Below are 22,295 nucleotides of genomic sequence, written 5' to 3'. Positions count from 1 at the left end.
TTATTGTTTGGTTCATTCTTTCTACCCTCCCAGAGCTCTGGGGGTGCCAAGGGGTGTGATATTCCCAGGAAATCCCCATGGCTTTTGTTACTCCTTTTATGATGCTGGAAGTAAAGTGGGAGCCTTGATCAGAATCAATGGCCCTGATAACCCCAAATCGAGGAATGATTTGTTCCAACAATATTTTAACTACAAACTTCGCCGTGGCTCGGGCAGCCGGGTAGGCCTCCACCCAATGAGTCAGTTGATTTACTAATATTAACAAGTATTTCCATCTGCCCACCCTTGGTAATTCAGTATAATCCACCTGAACCCTTTCAAATGGTCGGTAGGCTATTTTTCTACCGCCGGCCGGAGCTTGTCTCATTACCTTTTTGTTAACTTTTTGACATGTCAAACACTCCTGTGTTATTCGTTTTGCTATCTCAAAAATTCCAATACATCTATAATATTTTAAAAAATGATCACATAAGGCTCTTGTTCCCCGACGAGTATGTTGGTGCAACTGGCTTAAAATCCTTCTAGCATAAGCATTAGGTAAAATCTCTCTCTTATCTGATAGTATCTATTTTCCCAGCTCTTTCTTAGCTTCTAATTTTTTTATAGCTTCCTCCTCTTGAGTACTATAGCTTTTTGGCAGCTTCTCTTGAATTTCCGCTATAGTGTTCAGCTGGATAGTCTCTTTTAGTTTACAAGCTGCCTCTTTTTCTTTTTACTAAGTAGCTTGACCCTTGTTGATGACCTCTTACAAGTACTACCGCTATTCTCTTAGGTCTTTTCAGGGCTTCAAGCACTCTGATTTTTAACTCCTGATGGATCAGTTTCTTCCCTTGAGTGTTTATCAAACTTCTTTCTATCTAGATGTCTGCACAATTCCAAAAGCATATTTTGAGTCTGTGTAAATTGTCCTCACCTTATCTTTTCTTAATGAAATAATCAGGTCCCTTCCCAAAAGATTGCATTCTGCTTCTGAAACTAGTAATAGATCACTCATATCCACTTGTCCTTTTGCTTCAATTAGTACTTGTTCAATAATGGGAACCTTAAAGCCCTCCCCTTTTGCTCTAATTACTTGAGCTGTTTTCCGGCTGATTTTGCATCTTTTTGGTAATCTTTGCACTGTTGATCTTTCAGCAGCCATATCTACTAAAAGGCTGACTTCTTCACCTTGGGGAACTACTCTTAATTTTCCTCTACAAACAGTTTTTGATCTGCCTCTCCCTTCCTGCAAACCCTTTTAACATGTCCTTCCATACCACAGTAAAAGCAGGTAGGTCTCTCAGAACCCTCACCTGTTATTTTTCTCATGCTTTTAGCATTACTTGAAGATGCACTACCGTTCTGAACCTCTTTTACTGCAGCCATGAAAACCTTAGCTTTAGCTTTCACCTTCTCTTCATCTCTCTCTCTCTGTGCTTCCCTTAACAATTCTTGCAAACCTCTCTCCTGCCAGCCGTCTAACTTTCCAAGTTTCCTTCTAATTTCCTCCCATGATTTCACCACAAACGGAGTTTTGATTAATGCTTCCCCACAGCTGTATCAGGATCTAATCCCAAATACATTTGTATACTCTACTTTATTCTTTCTAACTGATCTATGGTTGACTCATCTTTCCCCTGATGTTCATTCAGGGCCTTGCTAATATTTTGCCCTCCAGGGACTGCTTCTTGAATTCCCTGAATAATTATATTCCTGAGATCCACCATATTCTGCCTATCTTGGTCATTGTTATGATCCCAGTTAGGGACTGCCAGGGGCCATTTAATTTCTCCTAAAGGTCCCTGATGGTGGTCCCTATCCGAAATTCTCATGCCAGCCTGTCTTACCAGGGGCCATTTAATTTCTCCTAAAGGTCCCTGATGGTGGTCCCTATCCGAAATTCTCATGCCAGCCTGTCTTATCAGCTGCCTCTCCTCTGCTGTAAATAAAAGACTTAAAATTGACTGAATCTCCGTCTGGGTCTTAGAAACTGATCTAGCCTTTGAGACACCCCCAGAGGATCTTCAAGTAACCTTCCCATTTCTTTCTTTAAAAGTCCTTACATCCCCGGTGTTCAGGGGTGCTGGCACATACCCAAGGACTGGTGTCCCTTGATTTCCTACTAATGATACTTTCCTTAATGGGTACAGCTGCCCCCCCTTCCCTTCTTTATTGCTATCCCCACTGCTTTCTGCTCGTGCCCTTTCCTGGCTTCTTGTTCTGTGTGCTGGTGGTGAATCAAGTATGGGGAGCGGAGCCACCGGGGCTTGTGGCAGCAGGAGCGAGCCACCGGAGTTTCTGGCAGCAGGACTGGAACCACCGGGGCTTGTGGCAGTGTTAGTGGAACCACCAGGGCTTGTGGCAGCCTGACTGGAACCACCGGGGCTTGTGGCAGCGGGAGCGGAGCCACCGGGGCTTGTGGCAGCGTTAGTGGAACCTCTGGGGCTTGTGGCAGTGTTAGTGGAACCTCTGGGGCTTGCAGTGCAGCGGGTGCTGGAATGGGTGCAAAGGGTGCTGGGTTAGGTGCTGGATGAGGCACCTCTGCCAGTGCAGCTGGCTGTGGTAGATAAGGGGGGAAGGTTATCTAAAGGGTCCCACTGATCCCTTTTCTTTTTGGTTTTTAATGCATACAGGGGAGTAGGCCAGGACCCATGCCATAAGGCAGAATAATCGCTTTCTTCTTGGTTAATAGGGTCCTTTTCATTTACATAGGCATTCAAAGCTTTACAGATCCACCCTTCAGATGACCCATACATTGGCCAGTATAAATTATCCGGTCGTATCATTTCCTTAGTCCATTCTACCATACAATATTGTATCATTTTCTCTTTATTTTTTTTCCTCTGCTGGATTCACATTTATCTTACAATTTTAACATTACCCCAAGGGGGCTGTCCTGGGGTATATCTGGCAAAATACTCCCTCTTTTTCCAGTACTTTCAGTACCTTTATTTTCCTGCTGGTTTATACCAGCTCCTGGGTTTTTGCTCTGGCATTGACCCATTTTTCCACCAAACGGGTGTTCCCTCACTCGCTTTGACTTCACTTGTTCAGACCTTAGTCCTTTCTTGTCAGGAATTTCCTTAATAAAAAGTCCCTTCTAAATCCTCCCGCCTCTGATTCTCTACCGGGAAAAGAAAACAAATTCCTCTCCGTAACCATTATCTTATCTCACCACCCCCGACCTTTTACATACAGAGAATCTTTTTCCACACACTTTGTTCCTTCACCTGCCGCCCCCCTCGCGGGGTAGCGAAACCGAGGTTAAAAGAACTCCTCACTCGTGTCGTGACTAGGTCACGTCTCATACACACACCATTCACACTCTTACACACCTACACCCACCCGTTCTTATCCCACCAAACCAAGTGATACTTACAGCCTCTTTTCCTCGCCTGGGTGAGAGTTTAATAAACTAGTGCACGAATTTATTACAGGTGAATTTTACTGCAGTCTACTCCGGGAGCTCCAAATTCTTTGCTCATAATTTACCTTATGGATTTCCTCTTCCCTCAGACATTCCCCCGTCACTCAGGGTCACTGGAGGCAGAAGCCTCCAAGGTGGGGCGCCTCCCCATGATCAGGAGTCTCCCTCAATGGATTTGGAAATTCCCTGCCAATGCACCAAATCTGTTATGAATAAGAAGCTTGACTAGGCCAATATTCAAGCAGCAATCAATTTATTATTTAATATGGTAAAGTATGAGCAGTACAGCGCTGGGTACAGTGAGGGAAGTTTTCCCTCCAACTGCACACCGATAATTGTGGGTTACAGGTATTTATAGGGGTACTCATCACCTTTTTTCAGCAGTTTCTATTTCCAATCTTTTACTCATCAGAAATTTTTATTCCAAATTATTACATCTCAATTCTATACACTGTTGTGATTTTAACTTCTCAGGATATATCTCAAGGGAGTATCCCCAGATGGTGACGGTCTAGTTTCCGAAAGAAGAAAGACGACTCCCATCTGGTGGGGTCCAGCTCCCCAGATGTGTGTCCACCTTTTAATTGAAGACACTCTAAATCTCATAACAGTGATGTCCAGCTTCCCTTGGGTCGAAACCATAAACCCTTGAGATGATGTTCATCTTCCTTTCTCAAGCTGTTTTTCTCTGCTTCAATAAGGCGTGAGATAAGCATATTTCCTTTATATATATTCAGAGCCCCCAGAGGCACCAGCTCAAGCTGCCACTGTTCCACCACCATAAAATTGTTTTAAGGATCCAGAGGTCCGACACTCTGCTATGGAGGACATTCCACATTTCCAATCTTTTGGGCATTTAGGACCTTTTCATTTTGCTTTGCACCCAAGAAAAATAAATCTCCAAATGTGCACAAATAACTCCTTCAGCATTTCCTCATTTTATTTTCAGCTGATTTTTACATTGTTCTCTGCTACCTTGTCCTCGTCTTTCCAAAATTCCTGTGCCTATTCAAGCCCTGGCTTGGCGCACACATTTTCTTTAGTTCCGTAAGGATGTATCTCCAGCAACGCTGCCGAGCACACCCATTTCACTGTTGCACAAGCCTAACTCTGGGCTGCAGTATGTGAATCCCACTGTGGTGTGGGAGATGGCAGGGCACCAGAGCAGGCCCTGAAGCACGGACATTCGGGGGTGGAATGTCCTGGGGTGACGTTATGATGCTTGTATCCCCATTCATCTGTTCTGTGCCTTTAAGACTGGCTTTGAAGAGTCGAAGTTTTGTTTGGGTTTCTCTTATCAGGGACACAGAGAGGGGCAGTACTTAGGGCTGTTTTCACTTCTTGCTTTCAGCTTGCTGCTTTGCTTGCTCTCTTTTCTGCTCTCGCTTCTGCTCTGCTTTGGCCTCTGCTTATTAGCTAGCTCTAGCTAAACAGTCCAAATTCCTTCCTGGACTGTTTCTCCTCTCCTTTTCTTCGACCATCTCAAACCTGCTCCGGACTGGGACCTGGGAACACCGAGGATTTGCACCGTTTTTGCCTGCAGCAGCTACCCCAGTGCCAGAGGGACTGAGAACAGAGCAACCACCCCCAAAAGAGACTTTCTGATTTTGTCATCTTTCCCAGAGCGGTGTCATCGGGTATTGTTCATTTTGTGTGCTGGGGGGTGCTCTGCCTGAAATAAACAGGTTCTTTCCACCTCTGTCTGAGGAATTTTTTCCCGAACCGGTTGGGGGGAGCGGCCGTGTGCGTTTGTTTTCTGGAGGGGCCCTCCTTTGCAGATTCTTTAACAAATTTGCCCTAAACCAGGACAAAATATTGGCGCCCAATGTGGGACTCGAGAGAGAGTGGAAAAACCCTGTTTTGACTGCATTTTGGTTGCTATTACTCTGTGTTCATTTAAGTCAGCTAGTAGCCATGCTTTTTGAGTTCATAATGTCTGTTGGGATGAAGGTTTGCGTGCATTTCTGGTCCCTAGGGTTTTTTGAGATTTTAATACCTCTCTGGTCCCCAGGTTTATTTTCTCATCCAGAAAGAGCTTTAGTATTGTCCCTAATACATAGTTTTTACATCAGAGGGGCAGTGACCAGAGTAGCTATCCTGCTGGGCTTGGTGTCAATGATGTGCAAGAAGTTTATAAACATGCTAGGCTCTGCTCCAGGTATGAATGGTTCATGGCTATGGTTATGCATCCAGTTTGTTGCAGGAGGAGCAGCAGGGAATGAGGTTTTTCAGCCTCTGCTTTCCTTCTTCTCCTATGAATCAGTTGCATCACTAGTGAAGGATGTTCAGTTTCCCCTCAATGTTAAAGAAACCATCTTTCTGGTATTCAATCTGGTAACCTTCCTCTATACAGCCTGCTGCTACTCTGGAATGAGGGCTGAGATTTCTAGATGGGCTGATGAGACCCCTGACTCAGGAGTAAACCCCGGTGTGGAAAATCCTAAGTGGTGTGGGAAATGGGAGGATATGGGCCAAATCCTGAAGGAATTCTCTGACCCTATAGTCTGGGATTTTCCCCATGAACAAATTCAGAACCCAGCTGAGGTGGGCAAATATCTGAAAGAGAAGTACCAGGATGAGCCTAAGGAGAGGAAGGTCATTGCAGTGAGCTGGGCCCTGGCATATGCTTATCGCACGCTGCTAGATACTGTCGGGCAGCAGACAGAGGCAGGGGGCAGGGAGATAAATCAGCAACTGTCCCGGTGACTCAGGCTGCAGCTAACACTCCAGGCTCGAAGCCAGCATCTAAACCCATGGCTGTTGCTACCAGCACTAGAAGTGGGAAATGCACGGACAACACCCATCGACCAGTGGATGATGATGATGATAAAGGAGAAGGAACCTCAATGCCTCCTGACATAAAATCAGGAGTCAAAGCAGCAGGTGCACGATCAGATGCAAATTTTGAGTCTTATTCCCTGAAGGACCTTCGTGGCCTATGGAAGGATTACACTCGAAGGTCTGATGAATCCATAATTAGTTGGCTGGTCCGTCTCTGGGATGCTGCAGGCGAGGCTACAATTCTGGATGGCACTGAAGCCAGGCATTTGGGATCCCTGTCACAGGATCCTGCCATAGACCAAGGAACGATGAGGGGGGCTAACTCTCACAGCCTTTGGGAACGGGTCCTAACAAGTGTAGCAGAAAGATACCTGTGCGCAGACGATCTCTATGTGCAAATTCAGTGGAAGACCATAGAGCAAGGGATCCAACGCCTGAAAGAAATGGCAGTGGCAGAGATTATCTTCTGAGATGATGTAACAACTAGGGACCCAGACTTAGTACCATGCACGTCTGTGATGTGGTGAAAACTCGTACGACTTGGGCCACATGAATATGCTTCTGCCTTAGCCATCATGAAGAGGGATGAGAGGGATGAGACTGTGCTTGACATGGCAAGGAAGCTCCGAGCATATGCAGATGCTCTGCATGGCCCGACACATGCCAGAATCGCAGCGGTAGAAACACGTCTGCAGAATTTAGAGGATAAGATGGAGGAGAATCATAAGAAGCTTAGAGAGGAGATTAAAGAAGACCTTCTCCAAATTTCAGCAGTACAGATCCGAGGTTCTGGTATCCAAGGCAGACATCTCCCAGATGGTGAGAGAAGGTACACCCCACGAGCTGAGCTGTGGTTTTACCTGCGTGATTGTGGGGAAAACATGAGAAGGTGGGATAGGAAACCTACTGCTGTTCTGGCACGACGGGTGCGTGAACTGAAGGAAGCCACCAGAAGGAAAGCAGCTCCAGTTGCCCGTAGCCAAACGGCGAGGTATGATGATGATGACATGTCTGATCCCCTCGAAGGAACATCCAAAACATACGCCCAGGGAAAGAAGGAAAACCAGGCTTAGAGGGCCCTGCCTCTAGTCAGGTAGAGGCCAGGGAAAATCGTGTTTTCTGATCTGTGTGGATTTGTTGGCCTGGCACATCGGAACCACAGGAGTACAAAGCTTTGGTTGATACTGGTGCGCCATGCACATTAATCCCATCAAGACATGTGGGGACAGAGTCTGTTTCCATTGCTGGTGTGCCAGGGGGATCCAAGGATTTCACTTTGGTGGAAGCTGATGTGAGCCTAACGGGAAATGAGTGGAAGAAGCATCCTATTGTGACTGGCCCAGAGGCCCCATGTATTTTGGGCATAGACTACCTTCGAAGTGGGTACTTCAAAGACCCAAAGGGACTCAGATGGGCATTTGGAATAGCTGCTGTAGAGACAGAGGGCATCCAGCAATTGAACACCTTGCCTGGGTTGTCTGAGAATCCATCTGCAGTAGGATGCCTGACGGGAGAAGAGCAACGAGTGCCAATTGCCACTTCCATAGTGCATCGACGACAGTATAGGACCACTCGAGATGCTGTGATCCCCATCCATAAGATGATCCGAGAGCTGGAGAGCCAAGGGGTGGTCAGCAAGACCCAGTCACCCTTCAACAGCCCCATTTGGCCTGTGCGAAAATCTGAAGGAGAATGGAGATTGACTGTGGACTACCGTGCATTGAATGAAGTGACTCCACCACTGAGTGCTGCTGTGCCAGACATATTAGAGCTCCAGTATGAGCTGGAGTCCCAGGCAGCAAGGTGGTACGCTACTATAGACATTGCCAATGCATTTTTCTCCATTCCTCTGGCAGCAGAATGCAGGCCTCAGTTTGCCTTCACATGGAGGGGAGTGCAGTACACCTGGAACCGACTGCCCCAGGGGTGGAAGCACAGCCCCACCATCTGCCATGGACTGAGCCAGGCTGCACTGGAAAAGGGTGAGGCTCCAGAACACCTGCAATATATTGATGACATCATTGTGTGGGGGAACACAGCTGCGGAAGTGTTTGAGAAAGGGGAGAAAATCATCCAGATCCTCCTGGGAGCTGGTTTCGCCATTAAAAAGAGCAAAGTGAAGGGACCAGCTCATGAGATTCAATTCCTGGGAGTGAAGTGGCAAGATGGACAGCGTCAGATTCCTACAGATGTCGTCAACAAGATCACAGCAATGTCTCCACCCACCAATAAGAAAGAGACACAAGCTTTCCTGGGTGCAATAGGTTTTTGGAGGATGCATATTCCTGAGTACAGTCAGATCGTGAGCCCTCTTTACCTGATCACCCGCAAGAAGAACAATTTCCAGTGGGGCCCTGAGCTGCAACAAGCCTTTGCACAGATCAAGCAGGAGATTGCCCATGCCGTAGCCCTTGGCCCAGTCAGGACAGGACCAGAGGTAAAGAACATGCTCTACTCTGCAGCCGGGAACCATGGCTTGTCCTGGAGCCTTTGGCAGAAGGTGTCTGAGGAGAATCGGGGTCGACCACTGGGATTTTGGAGTCGAAGCTACAGAGGGTCTGAAGCCAGCTACACTCCAACAGAGAAGGAAATCTTGGCTGCCTATGAAGTAGTCCAGGCTGCCTCGGAGGTAATAGGCACTGAAGCACAACTCCTCCTGGCACCCTGACTACCGGTGCTGGGGTGGGTGCTCAAAGGCAAGGTTCCTTCCACTCACCATGCCACCAATGCTACATGGAGCAAGTGGATTGCTCTTATCACTCAGTGCGCCCGTATAGGTAAACTGAATCGCCCTGGGATTTTGGAGGTAATTACAAATTGGCCCGAAGGTGAGAATTTTGGTGTCACAGATGAAGAGGAACAAGAACCAGTGACACGTGCTCAAGAGGCTCCTCCCTATAACCAAGTGCCCCCAGAGGAAACACGCTACGCTCTTTTCACTGACGGTTCCTGTCGCATCGTAGGGATGAACCGGAAGTGGAAAGCAGCCGTATGGAGCCCCACACAACAGGTTGCACAAGCTACTGAAGGAGAAGGTGGATCAAGCCAACTTGCTGAACTCAAAGCTGTTCAGCTGGCCCTAGACATTGCTGAGAGAGATGTTGCCTTCTATATCAAGGCAGGCGACCTGGTTCTGAGGTACAGCTCGACAGCCCTCTTCTCCAGGGCTGTTCGGGCCAATGACACACGCAGACACCAATGTGGTGGACGGTCAAAAGGCATTTATTACTCCTTCTCATGGGGTCTTATAGTCTTAGGGGTCTCTACGTCAAAAAGGGGTTTGTCTTTCTTATCTATAGTTAGTAGGGAATGGAAAAGTACTGGGTAAGGAGTGGAAAAGTGCTGGGTAAGGGATAGAAAGTTGCTGACTTCAGTGGGACAGCATTCTTATTGTTAGTGGGGCCACATTCCTATTGTTAGTTTCTTATCTATGAGTACCTGGGGGTCTTATCTACAGGAAACAGAGGGTCCTGCCTTTCTGTGACATCGCGGGAATCTTCCGCAGCGCCTCTTCCCTAGCTACCACATCTCCCCCCCCCTTTTCACAAATGAACGAGGTAGTCATGTACATATGTTGATTTCAGTGTTTCTCTTTGCTGATTTATTGACCGGTGATAGCTCAGGGATGCCACTTACTCGGTTTCTCGGCTGTTTAGGCTTGTAAGTTTTCTGGTGCTGTTTAGGTGGCCTGGAAAGGCCCAGGGATGGCCTTGAAGAGCCCGGCGCTTCAAAGGACGAGGAGAGACTTCTGATCTTGTCTCGGTCTTGGTGTTTATTAATTGTTTATCTAAAAGATTTTCTTTCAGCCCGACAGAGGTCTGCACAGCAAGTCAGCCATGGGCACACTCCACAAGCCCCTGGGCGGTCACTTATCTTTATACCCTAAGTTATGTGTACAATATTTATCATTTCTCCCCAATACCTTCTACCCTTATTAACCGGTGCACTTTTAGTAATAATCAATCCCAAAGTGCCACCACCACCACAGAAGATGGAGGCCAAGAAGAAGAAGAAGAAGAACAGGACACGCCCCATTTCCTCCATCTTACTTCTTTAGACCCCCCTGTACCAAAATCCTAAACCCTGTGTTTTACACTTTAACTAACTTATCCCTTCACCATTCACCCAGTGAATTCCTCCCAGTCCTCATACAGGTCTCGTCTCCTGTGTAGGATCAAAATCCTGCCACCAGACACTTCTGGCAGCATTCCAGGACTCCCGAGCCCCCCAAGGGTGGTCTCGGCCTCTCTGCACCTCCATCCTGAGGTGCTGAGATCCCACATCTCCCCCTTCTGTTTGCACTAGGAAGACCTCTTTTGCTATCCGATTCATAGTGTGTTTTAAACATGCAAATATGCATGGGACGACAAGTATGAGGACTAGGAGAACTATTAGAACATAGAACCCTATTCTTCAAATTCCTCTCCAAATGGGAGAGATGTCAAAGATCTCTACCCTTAAAATTCCTCTCCAAATGGGAGAGATGTCAAAGAATTCTACCATACATTTTGCTTTGGCTGACAGATAGGTAAATTACCCCCATTGCTTATTGCAATGAATGAAAGAATGATGCGCATAAGCATCATGAAACTCATGGCTTCACTTTTGTGTGACATCATTGCTTTGCTTTTCATTCAGGACCTTAACAGAGAATTCCCCCAAAGTCCTTAGTTTCTTCTTATTTTCTCTTCCGAGTCGTCTTGGCAATCTGAGTCTCGACTCCTGTCTGAGTACTCGTCTCTTTGTTTTTTGGATCTTTGTTTCTGGGATCCGCGTTTTCATGTTCTCGCACTCGAAATGGTTTCACGTGTCGTGCCGACACCCACGTCAGACCTCGATCTGTGGAGATAGAAGCGAAAGCCTTGCCCCCCACTAGGTGGCGCTGTCACCGGCCTCCCCAGCTCGGATGACAGCATGAGCTCGACTGCCCCTGTCCTGTCGACTGCCGCGTTCGTGATCTCATTTGAGACCGTGTCTGCTTGGCTTTTAATTCAGCTGAAAATGGAGCTTGAACACCAGAACGTCTCCCTTGAAGGGAAGGGACTGGGACTCCGAGGTTTTCATCCGAAGGTGCCAATTCCGAAGAGGGTGTGGAGCCGCTGGGACATAGGATCCTGAGCACGGCCCCTCCTCGCCCGAGACGTCACAGGGGACTTGGCCCGCCCCCGCCCGCGCTCTACTCCCTGCGCATGGGTGCTCTCCGAGCTGCTCCCTGTCTCTCCCGAGCTGACGTCACTCTCTCCCCCTTGCTCCACCTCCGAGGCCTCCCCCCTCGGTCTGTCCTTGACTCTGTCTCCTCCTCCTCTGACGTTGTGTCCACTCCTCCCGCCGGTGTGTGTACAGCCCGCCCCCCGCCGGCACCCGGGCCCGCCCCGCAATTCGACCCGACTTTGCTCCCGGGTTGTTGCGAGTTTTGCCCGCCGCGCACGTCTCCGCTATTTTTGCTGGCCGGGCCGGCCGCCACCCCCGGCGCTGTGCTGACAAAAGCCGCGTCTGCACTCATGTCTCCCTTCTCTGTCTCTTCACCCCCGCTCCCCGCCGGCTCCGTCGCTGCCGCGCCGTGCCCCCCGCGAGGAAGCGCCTCCCCCCCCGATCCCTTCTCTGCCCCCTTCACCCCCCCTTCCGATCCTGACTCCCCTGTACTCTCCGGAGTTTCAGGACGCTTTAGGAGCTTCCTGGGGTTTCTGGGTTTTGGGACCGGGGGCTTTAATAGTATTTCCTGCTCTCTTTTCTCGAGAGCCCTTTCCCCTGGCTTCTTGGGGCCAGAGCTAATTTTTCCCCGGAGCATTGCTCCTCCCCCTCCCTCTGAGGGTGCCGCAACTTTTCGTTGCTCTCCCAGTCTTTTCGACTGTTCCGATATGCCTTCCAGCATTATCCTTGCCGGCGAGAGCAGCTTTAACGCTGTCTCGTCCTTTTTTGTTGCTAAAAAATATAAGTGCCTATTAATTTCCTGCCAAAACCCCACTTCGAATAGCAGGCATGTTTCGGCCAGTGGGTAATTAAGCCTTGCCCACAACAACAGCTGTTTTAATTCTTTTCTTGGGATCCCTTCTGTATATGCTTGAGCCACGCCTTGTAAGGCGGACAAAATTTCTTTTTGCTCTTGGGACAGTGTACCCCTCATATTCTTATTTTTTGACCTTCTCACCGAATCTGTTGTCAGAGCTGTCCGGAGGCTCCTGATCTCCGCCCAGCAAGTCACAGGAGAAGGATCCAGAGGCGCCTTCCGGTTCCGATCCGGGCTGCTCTGCTACGAACTGTCTTCGTCAGAAGCTGAGAGATGGAATTCTCAGTGACTGCTGTTTTTTTGCAGACTCTTCTGGCCGTTTTTTTCTTTTCTTCTTTCTTCTTTTCCTTTTTTCTTCAGGCTTCTCTCCTCAGGAGCTGCCGTCTCAGCTCGTCAGCTCTTCAGCTCTTCAGCTCTTCAGGGCTGATCCCCCCCCGAAAGGGTTGGTGGGGGGTGCCCACGCAGCGAACGCCACTTGTAAGGTTTTCTGTATTGTTTAGGCTGTTTGGAAAGGCCCAGGGATGGCCTTGAAGAGCCCGGCGCTTCAAAGGACGAGGAGAGACTTCTGATCTTGTCTCGGTCTTGGTGTTTATTAATTGTTTATCTAAAAGATTTTCTTTCAGCCCGACAGAGGTCTGCACAGCAAGTCAGCCATGGGCACACTCCACAAGCCCCTGGGCGGTCACTTATCTTTATACCCTAAGTTACGTGTGCAATATTTATCATTTCTCCCCAATACCTTCTACCCTTATTAACCGGCGCACTTTTAGTAATAACCAATCCCAAAGTGCCACCACCACCACAGAAGATGGAGGCCAAGAAGAAGAAGAAGAAGAACAGGACACGCCCCAATTCCTCCATCTTACTTCTTTAGACCCCCCTGTACCAAAATCCTAAACCCTGTGTTTTACACTTTAACTAACTTATCCCTTCACCATTCACCCAGTGAATTCCTCCCAGTCCTCATACAGGTCTCGTCTCCTGTGTAGGATCAAAATCCTGCCACCAGACACTTCTGGCAGCATTCCAGGACTCCCGAGCCCCCCAAGGGTGGTCTCGGCCTCTCTGCACCTCCATCCTGAGGTGCTGAGATCCCACATACATAGGTACTGAAATGAGGTATAAGGTTGTAACTTAACAAGGGAAAGGGGTTTTGGGAGACCTGAGTAAGCTTTTGCCAGACAAGTTTGGAAAATTTTGTGGCTGGCAGTGTTCCTTGGTTGAATTCCCTGGTTGAATTCACAGCAACTGTCGTCGCCCTATGAACAGGATGTTGGCCCATTCCAGGCGGCTCTGAACGAACGAGACCAGCTTGTTCAGCAGGCATGGTCCGAAGGTGACTGTTAGAAACAGCATCGCCAATGGACCTATCAGGGCAGAAATCAGAGCGGTTAGCCAAGGTGATTGATTGAACCAGGACTCGTACCAGCCCTGTTGGGCTTCCCTGTCTTTCAGCCTCTGAGCCAGTTGGTTCCGGAGTTCTGCCATGGAGTCTCTCACAACTCCCGTGTGGTCTGCATAGAAACAGCACTCCTCTTTCAAGGCGGCACACAGGCCCCCTTGCTGCATGAACAGGAGGTCCAAGCCTCGCCTGTTCTGCAAGACCACTTCCGAGAGTGAGGAGACTGACTTCTCTAGAAAGGAGATGGATTTCTCGATCCTTTGCAGGTCCTCGTCAATCGTTGCCTGCAGCTGGGACAGTCCTTGGTTCTGTGTCGCTAGGGCTGAGACACGCGTGGTCGTTCCTGCTGCTCCCAGGCCGAGCAGCATTGCGATAGTTATACCTGTCATTATTTCTCTTTTGTGGATCCTGCTGGGTCCCTCAAGAAGATGGTACATTTCTTTGTCTGAGTGGTACAGGACGAAGGAACAATCAGAACTTGGACACAGAAGTCGTTAGAGTCATTGAATTTGGGAAGGAACACACAAGGACTCACTCCGGATCGCTGGCAAACCCACATCCCTGATGTGGATGGGACTACCCACTTATTGTTTTTCCTGTTAGGCTTGACAATTTTGGTGCAGACGTTGCCTTTCCGCTTAGCTAGGGTTGCATTGCCAAAGCATCTGCCTCGGCCTGTGACTTGACTCAGGGTGATTCCTTTGCGAGGGGTATCCCATCTGCACTGGTGAGGGGCATCGGCTGAGGAATAACTGAAGGGAGTGTTTAGAGCGACTCCTTCGTAAAAGGGGGGTTTGACATCGTAACAAAGCCAGCAGGATTCGGTTAGGTCAGGATTGGATTCGTTCAGGGATACAAAGGTAGCTTCTAACATACGAAGGATTGGGTCTGCGTCTGACCCGGTTAAGCGGCTCATCTGAAAGGTTTCCGCTTGACCGGTCGGGACATTGCTGACCCCTGTGGGTAAGGTTTTGGGGTAGGTTACATTTTTCCCTTTCGGCACGCTTTTAATCGCTTTGTTGGGTCCGACCGCTCGGGGTACCGATGGTTGGAGCCTGATAATTTGCACGTTCACCCTCTCTTTTGACCCTTGAAGGACCACTGTCCACGTCTTGCCTGTGGCCCAGCTAGGGTGATCTGGCTGCAAGACCGTCATGTTATAATCTGTGCACGCCCGAAAACTAGGGACTTTATGTTGGTTTCGATGGAAGTTTCCGTGGGAGAAGAAGGGTATTTTGCAGCCGATGGGTGCCCAGGTGAACTGTAAGAATTTGTCTGGCTCTTGTGGATCCCACCCAGGCCCCGACGGTCTGGCATCTGTGACTATGGTTTCGCAGCCCCAGTGCCCACAATATCCCCAACCTGGGTAATTGCAGTAGCTTTTCCCAGGGTTTGAAGGTGGGCACCAGTAGGATAAGTACGAGTGTGTGACGTGTGTGGAATAGGGGTTTACCCTTGGCTGTCCTGGAAACAGGTTGGTGATGCGGAGCACGAAGGATGGGGTGTTTGGAGTGGTGATTTCTCTGAGTGCTTTGCCACTACTAAGGTGTCGCATGACCCACCTGAATGGCCGATGGGGGTAGTGGTCTGTGCTGGCTTGCCCTCTGGCGACAAGCCCCAACAGCAAAATCACACAGAAACACCCTTGGTGCTTGGGTCTCACCCGTGCGGGTCTCTCGGGTGCTGCCTGACGGCTTGGTGGTCTGTCGCTTTCATCTGGAACCGGGATGTACGCGTCACGAGCACGTCCCACGAGCAGGTCCTGTAAACAAAGACTCGCAATTCTCGTCAGTCTCATTCTGCTCGCTATGAAGGTCTGGTTTAATCGACTTAAGTGGCCACCACCTGATTTTGCCGTCCTTTTTGACAGCTGCGTACCCTCGCCCCGTAAGCATCAGCCTCCAACCCCGTTCCCACTCGCCTAGCTCGTTTCTGATTACCACCTGTGGGCCCTCTTCCAGCGTTTGAATGGCCCAGTGTTTTTGGACGGGACTGTTTGTTTCATCTCCCCTAGGGAATTGATTCAGTGCCAGCCAAGCGGTTGCCAGCATACGTGCCTGATCTCCTGGGGGAATGGCATTGGCAAAGCCCTCTGCTTTTGCCAACACTTTTATCTTGGTTTTCAGGGTCTGGTTTGCTCTCTCAACTACGGCCTGTCGTGAGGAGAGAGCTTCTTCCAGCATTAGGGCTGCTGCTGATGTTGACACTCCTGGTCCTGCCATGGCTAGGCAGAGCCTTGCCACGAATATAGAGTCCGTTACGATGTTGAGGTGTTCGTCTTGGAAGAGTCCGCACGCCAAAACCACTGCTGCTGCCTCCAGCTGTTGCACCCACAGTGTGGGGTCACACGCTTTGACGCAGTGCCATTGCTCTCCTGCCTGCCACACTGCTGCTGCGGTTGAAGTCGTGGAGGAAGCATCTGTGAAGACCGTTGGTCCTGGCTGCGGTCTGTCCTTGACCTTCAGTGGCATGTCCATGTCGACTACGGTCAGCAGCTTAGTCCAGGGTGGCTTGGAGGAGTAGGAGATTTCTCCTCCGAAGCCGGAGAGAGCAAGGGCCAGGTACTCCGATACTGTGGCTGACTCCGAGGTTGGCTGCTTGCGAAATGGAAGATGGATGCTTGTCGGCTCGGTCCCTAGGTGTTTCAAGGCGAGTCTCCTGCCTTTCATGATGAGGCTGGCGATGCATTCGATTCCTGGGGAAAATGCACGAGTGGGTCTTCCGAGGACCACCCATTGGATCAGTCGGGCCTTTTCAGCGAGTCCTTGGGCCAGTGCTCCCACTCCCCCCTTCGGTGTAAAGTGGACGTACAGGTCCAGTGGCATGGCTGGGTTCCACCTGGCAAGCGTGCCAGTGGACATCTGGTTTTCGATGAAGTCGAGGGAGCTCGTTGCTTGTGGCGTCAGCTCCTTGGGATCCCAGGGGTTCTTCCCTTTCAGGAGGTCGTACAGAGGGTCCATGACCTCGGGAGGAATCAGGATGATGTTGCGAAGCCACTGCAGCGATCCCACCAGGCGTTGCACGTCGTGGAGCGTCTCGACGTCTCGGTTGATCTTCATCTCGGGGGGTGTCACGTAGGAGCTTGTGATCCCTACTCCCAGGAAGGTCACGCAGGGTCCTCTCTTGATCTTTGCGCTCGCGATCTCGAAGCCGTTGGCCTGAAGGGTCTCTGTGATTGTGGTCACCAGGTGATTTACTTGGCTTGTCGATGGTGCTGCGACCAGGATGTCGTCCATGTACTGGATGATGGTTGCGATGGGATTGGAGTGTCGGACTGGCATCAGTGCTTTGTCCACGGTGATCTGGCATATGGTCGGGCTGTCGACCAGGCCTTGTGGGAGCACTCTCCATTGGAAGCGAAGGTTAGGCCGCTCGCCGTTCCGAAACGCCACGGAAAATGTGAATCGTTCTCTGTCCTCAGGGTGCAGAGGTATTGAAAAGAAACAGTCCTTGATATCCAGCACTGCGCACGGCTGCCCTGTGGGAATGGCTGAGTTTGCAGGTAGCAGTGTCTGGACTGGACCCAGGGGTCGGATCGTCTTGTTCACCTCTCTCAGGTCGTGGACGAGACGACAGCCTTGTCCGGACCTTTTGGGGATCACGAATACAGGGGTGTTCCATGGGCTGGTGGAGGGTTCTATGTGACCCTTTTGCAGTTCGTGGTCGACCAGTTCCAGCAAGGCTGCCATTCGAGGCTCTGTCAGGGGCCACTGCTCCACCCATACAGGGTCTGATGATTTCCAAGTCAATTTGATTGGCAGCGGAGGATGTACGGCAGTGGCCCTCATGATAAATTTGTAATCCGAAATCCGAGCATGGAAAGGACGTCCCTTCCTAACAGGGGTGGAGAATTTTGCAAAATGTAGGGGTAGATAGCTACTGTCCGTTCTGGTCCCTTTTTCGTGTGAAGTGTTATAGCCACCAGCTGGGTGCTTTTCCATGCCCTGGACTGCCCCCCCACTCCGTTCACTGGGGGGACTTCTTTGAATTGCCAATGCTGGGGCCAATGTGCTTTGGAAAAATCGTGCAGTCTGATCCCGTGTCCGCCCAAAACTGAAACCCTATGACGTGGGGATCCTGGCTGCCGTGAAGGCGGCATGTCCCCCACACCATCAGGGGCTCCTTCCCTATTTTCATGACCAAGGCCACCCAGGGATCCCGCTCTGGGGCATCCCCTGCTGTTCCTGTGACACCGGCGTGGCTTGGGGCAGTGGGGGGTGCAAAGGTATTGAGGGTGCTGCACAACTCTGCCATTGTATTGCTGGGGGGGATGCAAAGTTGACTGCTCCCTGTGGGGGCATAGGGTATGAGGGTACCCTGCCCCACTGGGGGTTGCTGTAGCTGGGCCGCTGCATATTCCAGGTGGGAGGGGGCTGGCTGCGGCCCAGGTGCCCCCTCCCTCTCCCGTTTCCCTGGGGCCTGGATCTGCATTCCTTAGCTAAATGCCCTTTCCTTCCACACCCCCAGCACGGCCCCCTACCTCCGCCTTGGCGTGGTGGAGCATCTGCTGATAGGCGCCTTGGCTGGGGGCAGTTTGTTGCCAAGTGGCCTGCCTGGCCACACTTAAGGCACGCCATCACACTGGTTATTGCAGTGTGAACTGCTGCTTGAATGGGAACTAGATGTTCCTCCTTTGCAACGTGTCTGATCATGGCAGCTATATTAAGACCCCTGTGGCAGTGACCTTAAAATGTCTTTGGTGGCTGAGTTGCATTGCTGACGTAGGCACTCTGCCAGCACGGGACCCTTCGCCTCTGAGGGTAACGCAGAGGAATCTAATGCGGCCTGAAGTTTGTCCACAAACTGAGTGAAGCTCTCACTCTCACCCTGTTTTATGGAAGACCACGGAGATGGTTTAGCTACCACTTTAGAAGCGTCACGGATGGCTTCTCGGGCAGCACGGGTTGTTGTCATAACCTCATGGGCCCGCAAGCCCTCAGCCTGTTGCTGGGGGATGATCATAGTGGGGTCTGTACCCATTAGCCTCTGTATGCTGGAACCGTGCAGTGGATGGTCTGCCCCTGTTACCAAGGCTAGCTGTTTAATGCAATTATCCTCCCATTCTTGTTTAAAAACGATCACCCCTGCACCATCAAATATCATTCTACACGTCTGCTTAATATCAAAGGGAAGCATATCGTCCCCACCGAAAAGGCCGTCAATAAGCGTGCAAACCATGGCAGAATTAATTCCCTTATCCGCAATCACTTTAAGAATTGCCTGCACATCTTTCAGATTGACCGGCGAATAAGTCCTTTGGTTTCGGCCTGCCCCCCCCACACGGACCGGGAACACCAGAGTGGCAGACGGAGCCCATTCCGCGCAAGCCATTTTTATTTTCCTCCAGTTTGTAAGCGGGGTTCGGTTTTTCTCTGGTAACCCCTTCACCCATGCAGGAGCGCTGTGACTAGTGACCTTACATGCCGCTGCTCTCTCTCTGTTAAAGCTAGAATCTGAGTCGGAATCCTCCGACCCTATCTCGGGCTCAGAGCTCGAGTCCGAGTCCGAGCCGGAAGTCGAGTAAAGAGACGCTTCCGGGCTGCTGTGCCTTTTCCTCGGGCTCCGACCCCGCCCCTTCTTGCGGGAGTCGGGCAGTTCCCTCCCCCTGGGGTCCCTCCGCCTCCTGCTGGGGGAGGTCCTTGCCCTACAAGGACTTAATTTGAGTAAAGCGCTCTGATTGGTCTTACGCGCCTCTGCGGGGGCTGCCCCGTCTCCCCGCTCGCCCGCGCATGCATTGTTAGGTGGGCTGACTGCGTTTCCGCCCCCGCCTCCTCCTTTCCGCCCTGACCATGCGGTCCGGCGCCATTTTCAAACGCATATGGTGGGGGGGCTTTTTTATCGGTCTCTATGGGGTCCGACATTCTGGCCGCGTTCCGCGCCTCCTCCGCAAGCCCCTGCCAGAACGCCCGCACGTGCTCTTCCCCCTCCGATGGTGAGTCCGCTTGCTGAGGGGGATCTGGTGTTCGCGCCTCCGCGCGCCCACCCGGGTCAGGCACCTCTGCGGTTTGTGTCGCCGCGCCCACCCCCAACTGCGGCACGGCTAATAAACAAGTTTGTGCGGCTTTCGAGGTCTCTTGCTCTTGTCGAGCTTTTTGCAGAGCCTGGACAACTCTGCCCCACGATTAGAAGGCTTTCCCTGAACCCAAGGACATAGTGTCCTCCGCCAGAGCTTTTGTACAATTATCCCACACGTCCGAATGCAGGACGTCCACGGGGCTTTCAATAGCCCCAAGCTTAATCAATCTCGACAATGCAAGAGTTAAATCCCTAACTTTACATTCTATACCCCCTTGTGCATGCATCTCTGTTACGACCTTCACTATGGCTTCCATTGTCCACGCTGGTCCGGGAGCGTCCTCCCCGCTGAGGCCAGACCTGCTGCCGCAGCCGCCGTCCTCTTTCCAGGAGAATCCCCGTTCGCCGGGCGCAAGCCGCTTTCCCGAGTTTCGACACCAAAATGTTGCTTTCTATATCAAGGCAGGCGACCTGGTTCTGAGGTACAGCTCGACAGCCCTCTTCTCCAGGGCTGTTCGGGCCAATGACGCACGCAGACACCAATGTGGTGGACGGTCAAAAGGCATTTATTACTCCTTCTCATGGGGTCTTATAGTCTTAGGGGTCTCTACGTCAAAAAGGGGTTTGTCTTTCTTATCTATAGTTAGTAGGGAATGGAAAAGTACTGGGTAAGGAGTGGAAAAGTGCTGGGTAAGGGATAGAAAGTTGCTGACTTCAGTGGGACAGCATTCTTATTGTTAGTGGGGCCACATTCCTATTGTTAGTTTCTTATCTATGAGTACCTGGGGGTCTTATCTACGGGAAACAGAGGGTCCTGCCTTTCCGTGACATCGCGGGAATCTTCCGCAGCGCCTCTTCCCTAGCTACCACAGAGAGAGAAGTGGCCAAAGCTCTACCTCTACACTGATTAATTGGATGGTAGCCAATGCTCTGTGGGGATGGCTGGAGAGGTGGAAAAAGGCTAACTGGCAACGTAGAGGGAAACCAATTTGGGCTGCTGAAGAGTGGAAAGACATTGCTACCAGGGTAGGGAGGCTACCTGTGAAAGTCCGCCATGTACATGCCCATGTACCCAAGAGTAGGGCCAATGAGGAGCACCAAAACAATGAGCAGGCTGCAAAGATAGGGGTGTCCAAAATAGACCTAGATTGGGAACATAAGGGAGAGTTATTCCTAGCTCGATGGGCCCATGATGCCTCAGGCCACCAGGGCAGAGATGCCACCTGTAAGTGGGCACGAGACCGAGGGGTGGATCTAACCATGGACAGTATTTCTCAGGGTATCCATGACTGTGAGACGCGTGCTGCCATCAAGCAGGCCAAGCGAGTGAAGCCCCTCTGGTACGGTGGGCGGTGGTCCAAGTACAAGTATGGGGAGGCCTGGCAGATTGACTCCATCACACTGCCCCAGACACGCCAGGGCAAACGCTATGTGCTGACCATGGTGGAAGCCACCACTGGATGGTTGGAAACCTACCGTGTCTCATGCTACAGCCCGGAACACCATCCTGGCCCTTGAAAAGCAAGTCCTGTGGAGACATGGTACCCCTGAGAGGATGGAGTCAGACAACGGTACTCATTTCAAGAACAGCCTTATCAACATCTGGGCTAGGGAACATGGCATTGAGTGGGTGTACCATATCCCCTACCATGCATCAGCTGCAGGCAAAGTGGAGAGGTACAATGGACTACCAAAAACCCAGTTGAAAGCTTTGGGTGGGGGATCTTTCAAAAACTGAGAGCAGCATTTAGCAAAGGCCACCTGGTTAGTTAACAACCGAGGTTCCACCAACTGAGCAGGTCCTGCCCAGTCTGAGTCCCTGAATATAATAGAAGGAGACAAAGTCCCAGTGGTACATATCAGAGGTTTGTAAGGGAAGACTGTGTGGATCAATTCTGCCTCAAGTACAGACAAACACATTCGTGGGGTTGTCTTTGCTCAGGGACCAGGTTGCACCTGGTGGATAATGCAAAGAGATGGAACAACATGATGTGTACCTCAAGGAGATCTGATTGTGGGCTAAGAATGATGTGCAATATCGCTGTTCATTGAATGTTACTGCCATTGTCTGTACATTAAACCATACAGACATAAGATAGAAGCAAATGTGTAAGTGTTGAAGGTCTGGGCAAGTGGAAGATGGAGAAGGAAATGTGTAAGTGCTGAAGGTCTGAGCAAGTGATAGATGGAGCTTTAAGTGACTAAAGAGAAAAGGGGGAATCCTGCAGCTCTGTAATATAGGGCCTGGATTCAGTGGTCCAGTGTGGGGATGTGATGAAGGCATGATGGGTATTGCTTGTACATTTTGGGGGAACAGATGGAAATTTTGTATGAATAATGCATGATGTGTTGTAGTATGTTGATGATATGGGCATAAGGGGTGGTGTTGGAAAAGAAATGAAATTTAGCAAAATATTTAATTATAGTGAGTTGTGTGTGAACTGGTTTGTTAAAAAGTAGTTTTGTAGCCGTTAAAAGTGTGTGTTGAGTTTTGTGTGTTACCTAGCAGGTAGTCTTAGAGATTTAATAAATAATTAAACTAGTGCAAGAAAGTAAGAATGCTAACCTGTCTAGAGGCAGCATACAATGCTCTTAGAATATGATAAGCAGAGGATTAATGATCTGTTTGTGAACCAAGGAATGTATCACAAGGGGTCTGTGACCAGGCAAGGGGAACGGAGAAC

This window comes from Ammospiza caudacuta, chromosome 12, assembly GCF_027887145.1.
Source record: "Ammospiza caudacuta isolate bAmmCau1 chromosome 12, bAmmCau1.pri, whole genome shotgun sequence".
Taxonomy (NCBI): domain Eukaryota; kingdom Metazoa; phylum Chordata; class Aves; order Passeriformes; family Passerellidae; genus Ammospiza; species Ammospiza caudacuta.
Note: the sequence above shows the minus strand (reverse complement) of the source record.